A 12,314-nucleotide genomic window follows, 5' to 3' on the forward strand; every position below is an offset into this window, starting at 1 on the left:
GACCTTTAAAATGGTACACTCTTCTGGGGTTGCCCATCTTTCGGTATCCTATATACCGTTGGTTCCTTCCTTAAACCTGATCCGTCTTTCTCCCCCTAAAGACCCTGGCCTCCTACCCGCTGATCCGCCATACAAAAAACCGTTGGCACTTGGTAGAAGGGTGGCGTCTTATAATAAATTAATGAGATACGCTAAATATAATGTTAATTTATTTCTATACACACCTGTACAGTGTCCCAAATTTGGGGATGGCCGTTAGGATCTCGTAAACCGTAAAAGATAGGAAGTCGGTTAAATGGAGGTGTTGCTTTTAGAAAGTGAAGAAATTGGAAAATTCGCTAATTTACGTGTTAATTCCTGTTAACGTTTGGATTCGACTTGCTTTCACAAGCTTCGCTGTAATTTATTAGTTCTATTGTATTATAAATAAATAAGCGTTACACTATTTATTTGTCAATCTATAATATTACAAACTAAGCGACATTTTCTATTCCATTACATTTGAATTAGAAGACAGTGTGTTGAAACGTGGTAACAATGGACGCAGTGATCGAAAAACCATGAAGATGACGCCTTCCTAGAAAAAGAAAATATTGTTAGTTGCAATAGTTGAAAATACAAATCATGGGCAGATATTTAGTTGTGCATAATTGGAAACAGGAATTTATTGGTAAATGTATTTCTTCGCAAACATTTTTCATTAGTACCTTTTGAAGTCTTTAGTCACTTTCAAAAGGGATGAGAGAATACTTACCAAAAAGGGGAAACAAGTCCGACTAAGAGATCCTTGTTTTGGTCTAAGCTAAAGAAATAAAATAATTGATAGGGATAGAACATAAACAATAATTGACGTCACAATCGAGGGTGATTTAATAAATGATTTCAAAAATATTACAAATAGGAACACTGTAATATATAGATCTGCAATGTCAACATTAAAATTTAAATTAATTTTTTTGTAAAAAGGGGTTCAATACGTAGAGAAAGTATTAATATCCAAACAGACTTCCCCAGAAAACAACGGAACTATAATCGTTAAGTGAATCTAAAACGAATGAATAATAACAACCGGACCGCATCAAAAACCAGTATGCAATCAACCACATCAAAAAGTCGTCGAAAATATGTTACCCTTCGCACTACAGGTCGCAACGACCTTGTTGAGCTCTATAATAGACAACAACACAAACAAACAAACAAACAAGAGGGGTAGTGAATAGCGCGGCACATAAATTAAGCAATTCTATCGGCTGACACTGGTCAGGTGCTCGTATAGTTGCTTCGCTTAGTTAGACCTTAAAAGACATGTTAAGAAAAATGCCGAGCAATCATCTAACATACCTCGTACTGCTTATATGCAAACACAAATCCGCAAAACGCCCCAAACAAGCACGGCCACAGACTTTAAAAGACAGAGAAGCCACTCCAAAGACACATGGCGATAGCCAAAACAATAATCTCTTTATAGGTAAGACAGGAAGTCAGTAAAAGTACCAAGAGAAAAATTTGCATGTAATCAACATGAAGGCAGGATCATTTCCGAAGAGGAAGAAGTATGGCGAATGCGTAAGCAGAAAGAAAAAAAAGGGATAGAATTAGAAGTACCACGGAAAACATCTGCACGACCTCCGACGGCGAAACAAAGAGCTATTGTAAAAGAAACCTAACGGCGAAAATAATGAACTGGGAAAAAGAACTCTACCACAAAACTACCTTACGTCTTTAAACTAATGGAGTACAAAGAAAATACCTGGATGGCGTAAGAATTTAAATAACAGCGAACATTACAAAGTGGTGCATCAAAACCTATAACAAGGAAAGTGATTATGAAAAAATCAAGTGTATAGCATTTCCTCGCAAGTAGATTGAATCCATTTTTTCTAGGACGCTTTGACTTTTATTCAAGGGAATTTAAAGCAGCAGCAAAAGCTGTGGCAAGGAAACCGATTTCTAAAAGGGTTTCGAAAATAGATAGAAGGAAAAATTGTTTCAGGTAGACTGGGAATAGACTTTTTCAAAAGATTATGTTCCCTAGTTATCTGTAGAACAGAAAGACAAAAAGTGACTAAGTTATGGCAAAAAACTAATGTTAAAAGGGGCTTGAGTTGAGAAACAGAAATTTTGGCATGTAGAATTCAAAACAAGCAGATTTTACAATATTCAAAGGTGGTTAATTGATTATTGATTTATTATGGTAATCTCCCGTTTCTCTGCACCACCCTGTATTAGATGAAAAATAATAAACGGTCAAAATACATTAATAAATTATACGTTATTAATTATACATAATTAATACAGCAAAACCAACGATTTTCAAAGTAGCAAAGCGTACTGTCTTCAAAAAATGGCTGCATTAGTTCAACCAGTTTTGTTCTAATAGATTTTGATCTGCACGAAACAGACAGCACAAAAACGAGGTCATTGACCTTGTATGACCTCGATAATGTAATTTGACACCGCAAAAAAAGTAGTCATGAACTTGTATGACCTTGAAAATGTAATTTACGCCACAACATAGGGTCATTGACTTTGGATACCTATAAAATATAACTTGACACAATGGGGTTAATTAATGACTGCAAATTTAATTTGATAGCCCAACAAATGCCCTTTTAGCTATATCTTGACCTACTTCCCAAGGTCACCGCCAGAGTTGGACTGGGTCAAGCATAGAGTGACCCGGTGACCCAGTTAGTTTACTGACCCGGTGACCCAGTGACCCGGTGACCCAGTTGACCCGGTGACCCAGTTTGACCCGGTGACCCAGCTTGACCCGGTGACCCAGCTTGACCTAGTTTGACCCGGTGACCCAGCTTGACCCAGTGACCCAGCTTGACCCGGTGACCCAGCTTGACCCAGTTTGACCCGGTGACCCAGCTTGACCCGGTGACCCAGCTTGACCCAGTGACCCATCCTGACCCAGCTTTACTCAGTGACCCGTCCTGACCCGGTAGCCCAGTAATTAAATTATTGTTAGTTTATCATCCAAAACAATTTCAAGTAACTTTTAATTTAAAAAAAACTTCCTCAATAATATTCGGCAACAAGCACGTAGCCCAATTTCATTCAAGAGAACTAATACCTAAAAAAATCAAATGCATTTGTTTATAGTTTGTAGTCAAGTAGTCAATGAAAGTATTTAGAGAAAAGATTTATTTGGATTAAGCTAACTAGTAGAAAAAAATTAAATGAGAATGAACACCTGTAAGCAAACTGGAAAGCCCTGAAGCAAAGAAATAACTTATTCTAATACAATTCGGGACATGGAAGGTTTTTTACGGCAGTATTAAAGCAAACATCACAGAAATGGCAGTTGTCAAGCAATCGAGTATTATTTTCAACAAACCAGCATTTCATTTATTGCATAATCTGTACACTTGAACCGAGGGCACTGACTTAACTGCGTTATTCAATCAAACTAGGTGACTGGGTCGAATTGGGTCCCCGGGTGAAATTGCGTCGCTGGGTCAAACTGGGTCACTGGGTCACTGGGTCAAACTGGGTCAAGTTGGGTCACTGGGTCAAACTGGGTCACTGGGTCTAACTGAAAAGAGTATGACGTGACCCAGTGACCCAGTTTAATTTAGTGACCCAGGTGACCCAGTTGACCCAGTGACCCAGTGACCCAGTCCAACTCTGGTCACCGCCGCGTGGTATGTTACCTAGACGTACTTTCCAATGGCACCACCAGGCGGCGAGCGACCTTCAACTGGTCCAACCTTGTATACCTACTAATAATCAACCATTAAAATACTGCAATAAGTTTTACAGGAAGAAAGTCCATTTTCAGAAGAGCAAACTCTTTGAAAAAGGTTGTCCTAGATCGACCCATACAGCGCTTTGTAAGCAATTTTCAAAGAAAAAAAGTGTATTGCTTCGAAAATAGATCGAAAAACGGTTGTACTGTGTTGATTTTAGAAAATACTAAATGTACTGCCTCGACAATAGATTGAAGTAAGACTGTCGCAGATGAACCGATCAGATTTTTCAAATAACTTTTGATCTGTAGCATACAACCGCCATAAATAAGCAACAATAAAAATACTGAAATATGTTTTACCTACATCAAGAAAATGATTTTCAAAAGAACAAAAGTACTTCGTTCAAAAAATGATTATCCGAGATCTACCTTTTTCTTATACAGGGTGCCCATTATGCATGAAAGATTGTATATATCTGGGTAAATATTCAGTATACAAATAAATTTGATCTATATGGAAGTTGTTTTTCCCATAATTAAGCAAGATTCTATTGTTTTTATTTTAGAAAACAAATGAATATCGAAAAACAATTGAAACCTCGATGCCGAACCGTCAATGGTTCAAGTTAGTTGGTTGGTTACCGATCGTTGATTGGTACCTCCTATCCATATTTATTTCTTGGGAGTATCCTTTGTACATTCATTTACAACAAAACGGCGGAGGGTATAGGTATAGGGAATCCGCTTTTAAAGAAAGCCGAATGGCGCAGTGATAACGGGCGATCAAAAATGAGTTGCTATCGAGTCGCCTTTGGAAGTTCAAGTTAAATACGATTTCCCATGTAAACAAAAGTTCCAAAGGTGACTCGACAGCAACTCATTTTTGATCGCACAGTATTTAATAAAGTAAGTTAAAGATCGCTCCTCAGCAGAATACATTCTGGTGAGAATTGCTAATTAATCCCACTATTTAATATGGTATTGTTCTATGGAAGATCCAAAAATTGAAATTTTTCTGAGTGGATATACGAATGCAAGAACCCCTCCCGAAAAACAGAGTGAAAGTACTCGAATTTACGAAAATACGTAAAACAAATAAGAATGACTTCCCGTGGCCTGATATATTGCCGAGGAAACTCATTTTGTAATGGCAACGCAAACAAATCAATCTTGTAATTGATCTTGGTAACCGGAAGCCGGCCTCCGATCCCGGAAACACCTCTTCATTGTGTTCAAATAATACCGTCCCCTTGAAATGTCGAATAAGAGCCTCGTCCCTGGCGTCTATTATGGAAAATATTAGTAGCGCCAATTTCCCGAAAGCAATTACATTTCGCAATTAATGGTGTTAACAAGTGAGGTGTACGTATAACACAGTGGCAGACTCTCGCTTTTGATTTTCCGAACTACTGAGATTAGAAATTAGAAAGGGAATGATCGTCCTTTACTAATCTGCGTCACCTTGCGGATCAGAAAAGACACTGCAGTACAATATTGCTTTAATCTCGGTCCCCGTGTTATCGTCAAAGGGCCTCGCTTCTTACATACAGCGGGCCAATTCAATATTACACGCTTTTCTTTGACTTTTCGCCCTTAAATTATTTGATTTGTTGTTTCGTATTAATCAGATTTCCGTGCATTTTTAACGCCGGTTTTTCTCTACCTTACGATCTTCCGAAATGGTACAAGATATGATTCGATAATAAGGTAGGTATATGGGCTGCATGTGAGTGAAACTTTCGCACGTTGTACTAATATTTTCGTTGCGAAGCGAAACTAAAAGTAGAGTCGGAGGAAAACTTTACGTCGTTTAACACTCCACAAGCAAAGTAAACTGAATTTCCAAATGGCGCGGCACATCTTTAAATAATACATTGTTCCTGGGATTGAGACAAATGGAGCAGAGAGAGATTAAATGCGCTGCTGCTTCCAGATAAGGATTCGGGATGGGACCCAGCGAAGGCGCGTAAGAGACGGCAGATGTTGGAGGATAGCGGGGCGAATGACAAATAAAGCAAGAAATCCCATGAATTACAAAGGAGCGCCTCTGGTTACTGTGCAATTTGGACTGGGTTTTCTTAGCCGTTCAAGTTTTTACAGTAAACTCCCTGAGCAAATCTCAAAGTGCAAATTAAAACAAATGCTCAGTTTCCGTAATTGCTTCGGCTATGAATAACTCGAACGGAACGAATGCGAAGTATGAAAATACCTTTCAGTTTATATAGTGGATATGATTTTAACCGCGTTTCCGATACTTCAGCGGCCTTTGATATGTGAAAGTAAATCGGAACGTGCGCAACTTTCGCGACATTTGGACAGTTCGGGAATGTGGATTATAAGTGTCGTTTTGCATTTCACATTGTCGCCAATACAAAGGAGGATATGTCGGTAGGAAAAGACGTGGAATTCACCCTGAATATGTTTACGTTCTTTATAATATTTGCTTTTTTAAACACAATTTGAAGAAATGCAATCCCTGCAGGAAATTTTACCATAACTATAATGAAATCAAATAAAGATCAAACGATGGTTCAGTTTTAAACACGATGTCCACACATGTGTACACCTGAACCCGATTTATGAAAACATTCAGTGCAATGGAGCAAGTAAAGGACACATGCATCATAAAGAGTTTTTTTTAATCAAATACAATATTTTATTTAATGAAATAGTACTCTCTTAACTGAAGATAGAATATCTTGGAGAAAAAGTAAGTACTTGTCTTTATTACATAACTAGTTCTCTGGTGCCTTTAACATTTATACTCGCACTAGGTACCTTATGAGTGACTAGCCAGTGTAATGAACATTGATTCCCGATGCATAAATAGGTAATAGTATTATTAGTTAATATTTCCTAGATACAATATATAGATGTACTGTTATATAAACAGCGTCTTGTAGACGCTATTTCCATCTAAACACCAAAAATGATGACAGAGAGCATCCTGTATATGAAACGACTTCAATTTTATTAAGTGCAAACACGGTGGATTTTTTATGAATAAGCTCAGAGTTGTTTGTTTGATTTGAATTTGTATTTCGGTGTTTGTTTTTCCTCTTAGAAATTTGTTAGATGCTTAATTTTTCGTTTAATTTTATCGCTTTTGTAAATTATTCAATTTAGATAAGGTGTCATAATAGTATTATTTTATTGCTATTGATTGTGAAAAGTAAGGTTACATGTGGTCCGTTGCGCTGAAGAACTTTATTATAAGGTGAAATTTAATTAACGCACGTGATCTTATCGATGTTGAGAGAGGTGTTTTACCAAGATATGGTCGCGTTTAATTGTGATTGACGAGTTATTTAAAAAAATGTTCAAGGAGTTTATTTGATATTGGAAGGGGTGTTTCGTTAAAATACTGGAAACAACGAGTAAACGAGGCTTCTGCTGCTGTCAGTTTCCACGACGGTAAAAGAGCGTGTTCACACTAAATTACGGGCAGTCAGTGAAACAAGACGTTTTCCGTCACTATACCGTGTAAAAATTTTCAGGAAGAACTTTCATTGCAATTTCGAATTTTTGCCTAGTTGAAATGTAACGAGTGGGAGTCTGAGAGGTGGGGATTTTAATTAAGAGATCGTCTTGTTCGGAAGAGACGAGAAGCGTATTCCGTTTCCCCGACATTTTCGGCAAATATTCATCGTCACAGCAGTAGTCCCACATCTATAGCAGTATACACAGGCTAGTTTTGATAAACGACTGAGCAAGTTTTAGATTCCGCAGATAAAAATTACGACCTTGTCCATAGGATGCTATGTCAGGTTTCGTATTTTATCCCATAGGTTCGAATTATAGTCATTAAGGTCAAAGGTATAACGTAGTTGTTCTATTAAGCTTTCCCACGTAGTGACGGAATTTTTTATAGGTCGATACTACACCAACGCACCCCCAGTGAAGATTTCTACGGCTGAAATAGATCTGGATCGACAAATCGCAGCAATAGCCCGTTTTTAAATCTTAAAAATGCACTAAAAGACCCTATGCAGAATTTACGTAGAACTTAGATTGTAGTACAGGGTAATGGTTTTTGATATCTGAAATCCCAGGACTAGCTAACGGAAATTGAACCATTTGCTTATAAAGTAGTGACATTTATTAGGAAGTAGACATAGCATGTATTGTTTTTCCCTATGCTTTTAAAAGACAAAATCTCTTCTGAAGGGCGTCAAATTTTATGCAACCACAATATCTTTTTAAAACAAGTAAACATCTGGCTATCATATTAATTAGTTTGAATACTTAATAGCCAACAAATCTTTTACGCTCCTTAAACGGCTTCCGGCACTATCAACTTCTTCTTCAGTTGAATAATACATCGTACACGAACGAAAATAAAAATACGGAAGCCAAATCAACAATATTCAAATTATGGTTAGATCTTTATTTGTTTTAAAAAGTTATTTTGATTGCATAAAATTAGGCGCCCTTCAGAAGAGATTTTGTCATATAAACGTAGACATAGAGAAAAGCCATACACATAAATCCCTATGCTATGTCTACTTCTTATTGGATAGCACTGTATATGCGTTCAATAGCACTTAAATACTACAGTTATTTATAACGCGGTTGTCACCACCTCGTGTAACTAGCAGCATTTGGCAGGTAGGAGCCAAGCTTATCCTTAAACTTATGACACAACTGATTTTATACCTAGGAAGACTGTGCTAAGGGTCCCTGATTCGAATCCGGGTTCGGGCATGGATATTTGTAAATGTATAGTGGGTTGGGTTGGTAGAGCAGCCTTGGCTGAAACTCCGCCCATTCAAAAATAAATGCAAAATAAATAAAATAAAACTACTAAATAGTATACTGTTGCCTGTTTATACGCCGGACATCAATATCCCCGTTATTGTCTAGAAACATTTGGAATATACCCAGAGCTGGTATAATTCAAAAGGTATCGATACTTTCAATAATACTAAATAATAAAATTTCGCTTTGCTCTTTAGTGTCTTTTGAATTATTGTTTTCTTACCGAGTGTTTATGTAACGGCACGAGTATTATTGTGTCATACGAAAAAGCGGTCAAGGTTGTTTTTGTTTACATTTTTATTTTCTTTAACATGGAATTTCTGGGAATTGTTGGGTCTTTACCAATTGTAAATGCTTAATTTAATGGACAGATGGATGTGATTTATCGTTTTTTCTGTGTAGTTAAGAGAGATAAAATTTTATTTTTTCCTAGAATTTAAGTTTAGATTTATCTCTTGATGTCTGATAACAAATTGATTTATAATAATTATTCGACCTCTATTTTTTGGTCTATTAACGTACGTTGAGGGAATAGTCTTTGTTGTCAACTGTGTATGATTGGTTGTTATAATTTTGATTTTCGAAAGAAGCGTTTCGCCATAAATAGGACGGTAACAAGAAAAGGAGAGGTGTTTGTCGACGCCCCAAGTGTGTTGTCAACTTTGAAGTTTTTTTTTTATTTTAACATCCTTGTCTATCCGAAGAGAAGCTGCTGCGATTACTCGAGGTCGTTAATATAAAGTGTGTTCATTGAAAATTGTTTTTGTGAACTGTGTAAGGATACCTTTTATTTGGATTACAATTCCCGGATAAGTAATGTAAGTAGTTAAGTCTTAATTTTGTACCATTTTCCTGTTGTGTTAAGAATAAACCGCACTTTTGTAATTTTCACATTAATTTCCGTGTGTTTCATTACGAGGCAACCAACTCTTTTTACTAACCTTGTGTCGTGCTGTCAAGACCTCTGTTTTTGTTTTTGTGCTTGATTGCAGATATGCCCACAGCACCCTTCTGAGCTTAGTAAGGATTTGGCTAGAGTTCTAAGGTAAGATATTTTATTTTCGTCAATACTCCGCAAGCTAACGTTTGTAACAATGGCTTCCGATACGGCCAAATTGTAATTAATATATTTCTTTTGTATATTCGCCTGCCTCTGCTTACTTCTTTAATTAGTTTACCTTTATACATGAAAGTTAACTTTGCTCTTTAGCATTCGATCGAATTTCAGGGATAATAATATAAATAGCTCTTTTAGGCTCTAATTGCAGCACCTACGCACAATACAAATATCTTCTTTATTTTCGTTTATAATTTCAAGATTAATTTGTGACAATATTTTAAAGAAGTATTCTTCAGGCAAATTTGACAACTACAGAAATCCAACACAAACACGGAATAATAAAATTCCAAATTCCCTCCCTGTTAGCAAAACTGCTAGAATCGTAATGTATCGAATTCTTGCTTTTTGGATGGTAACTTGCGTGCTCTACTTTAGAGCGTGATTTGCGTCCGCAGATCAGGTTAGGTCCACGAGTCAAGTTGATCCTACTCAAAAAGGCCACCAGAAAAAATGTATTAGGTACATAAACGAACTTCAAGTGCATGGTTTAAATATAATTTACAGCAGCTCTAGTCGTAGTTAAGTCGAAATTTATGATAGATTTAGTGATGATATATGATTATGACAGACATAGAGAGTAGTCACGAAGCATTTTAGTTTTACAGTTTGTAGAATCCTTTGAGCATCTATCTCCTTGAAGTCGAACTAGGTAATAGATAGCCGGATAATGAAACTTGCTCATCGGAGGATGGCGAAAATTACATTGCCTGGTAAAGATTGAGATTAAGTTTTTCTTTAACGTAGCTCTGGTGTGAGATTTCGTTTCTGTATAAACTCGAAATTGCTCAAATGAAGTCCCGACAGCGACATCATACAACTTAAGCGCCGTGAAAATCTCTCTAACAGACTTTAGATTGAAAATAAACGCGCACCTGACAACTATTAGCTGCTTATTTGGGGTTTATGTATTTTGTATGATGTTAAAGTGTAAATTTCATTCATATAAAATGAAGTCAAATGACACGCCGTAATAACTTAGAGGTTTTCCTGAAAGGTTGGCTGGCGTGTTTAATGCTGCACCTTATCCCCTTTCATAGTAAAAGTGCAATGTTGCTGGGATTACAAAAGGGAATATTTCAAAATTTACTCTCCTCGGCTTATGTTGAAGAATGGTGATGCACGAATGTGATAAGTAGAATTATGTAAGTCTTAAAGGAGCGGGAGGTTTTCTCGGCGGGGTGCTAAATATTCATTACAGAGATCGTAAGTAAGCTAATATTCCCAACAAATCGCTAATCAAAGGAAATTAGTGAGCTTAATCGTGAATAGAGTGCAGAGTCACGTTGACGTGGTGCGTGTGAGACTCCGATTGACGAAGCAGTGTCAATTCGGATGGCAATATCCGGTTAACAGTGTCATTTAATCAGCCGCTTCGGGATATTGATCCGGTCCGCATTTCATTACGTGCCCACTTACACACCACTGCTTGATCTAGTTGCTCTCGCTCGTCCCTTTTTATTCGCTTTCTCCGATCCATTCAGTAGAACCGCTCTGTAACTTATAAATTGCAAGAGGCCGCTATCAACACCTGATACCGATACCACATGTATAGGTATAGGTAATTCTTCAGCAACAATTTCGTGTTGGGATAATTAATGCAGCCAAAGGGCACAAACTGTTCGTAAAACTCTATAATGTGAAGTGATTGATGCAGTAGCGTTAGCGTTGCTTCACTTCATCTCTGGTTTACGGCAGACCGATAACCGACTGATGATGGATCATGCAACGTCACCCCTCATGTCGTCATCTTTTCTATACGCCTTTAACAAATAATTGACTTCGCTCCTACGTTTTCGCTTATAAACACTCCAAAGAATTGTTACGATATTTCCACCCTCATCCTAGTTAAGTTAAATATATTTTTTACTGCGTATTCGTTTCCACTTTCGGATTGAAGTAGTCGTGTTGCCACTTTCGAGTTATTGACTTAACGATTATAACAGTTCCTACCTTTCACTCTATCAGTCTTTGGTTTAATAGTAAACCTGAACATTACTTACATTACATTATGGGTTACATGGCAGAATCTATGTAGAATGTCACGAACAGTTTATATAGCCCACCTTTATTGGGACATCGAATAAAAATAGGTACAAAATATTTCTGATAATTAAGATAATTACACCACTAAAAAACAGAAATCAAATGCCTCCACATCAAATTCCCCACCAAAAAACCATGCATTCTGGTATTTCTATGATGATTACACGACAGTATAAAAAACATATGGAGAATTTATTTGAGGATAAAAAAAGAGTTGCGTTCGAAGCTGCAGCAAGGTGTGGCATTTAAAATAGTCGCCAGAAAACTAGGGAAAAGGAAGCCGGTGGTTGTAGGAGCTGTTCCCGTAGTCACAACGTAGCGGGGATGGGTACGAAGAACCCAGCAGTGACCATCCAATCATCGAAGAGTCGGAGATAGAGAGTGCCACGAGAAGACTATCACGCAAAAAGGGTCTAGGGCCCGAAGTGCTCAAGCAAGTAATGGACGAAATTTTACACAGGCAAAAACCCTCAAGAATAGAAGAGGTCCTTTGTTTTGATTTGTAAAAAGAATAATAGAACATCGATTTTGGTTATGTTAGACTATTCTAAAGCATTCGACACAATTTCTCACCAAATGTTGTTTAGTACCTTGCGATTTATTGGTTTTAGTGTCCACGGCAGTGGAACTTATGCAATCTTACCTCACTAACCGTTTTCAAAAGAAAATTTTAAATGGAGAGAGATCTACTTC

General features: G+C 37.2%; 1 long non-coding RNA gene across 1 annotated transcript in view; it reads right to left on the bottom strand.

Moving 5' to 3' along the window:
• Window positions 1-456: 456 nt before the first annotated feature.
• Window positions 457-12,314, bottom strand: part of LOC116160347 — a 180,265-nt gene continuing 168,407 nt past the window's right edge. Inside the window, exon 4 of the long non-coding RNA XR_004143189.1 lies at window positions 457-577. This is a non-coding gene — a long non-coding RNA (uncharacterized LOC116160347). The remainder of the gene's footprint in view (window positions 578-12,314) is intronic.

Source organism: Photinus pyralis, unplaced genomic scaffold (assembly GCF_008802855.1).
Source record: "Photinus pyralis isolate 1611_PpyrPB1 unplaced genomic scaffold, Ppyr1.3 Ppyr1.4_LG1, whole genome shotgun sequence".
Classification (NCBI taxonomy): Eukaryota; Metazoa; Arthropoda; class Insecta; order Coleoptera; family Lampyridae; genus Photinus; species Photinus pyralis.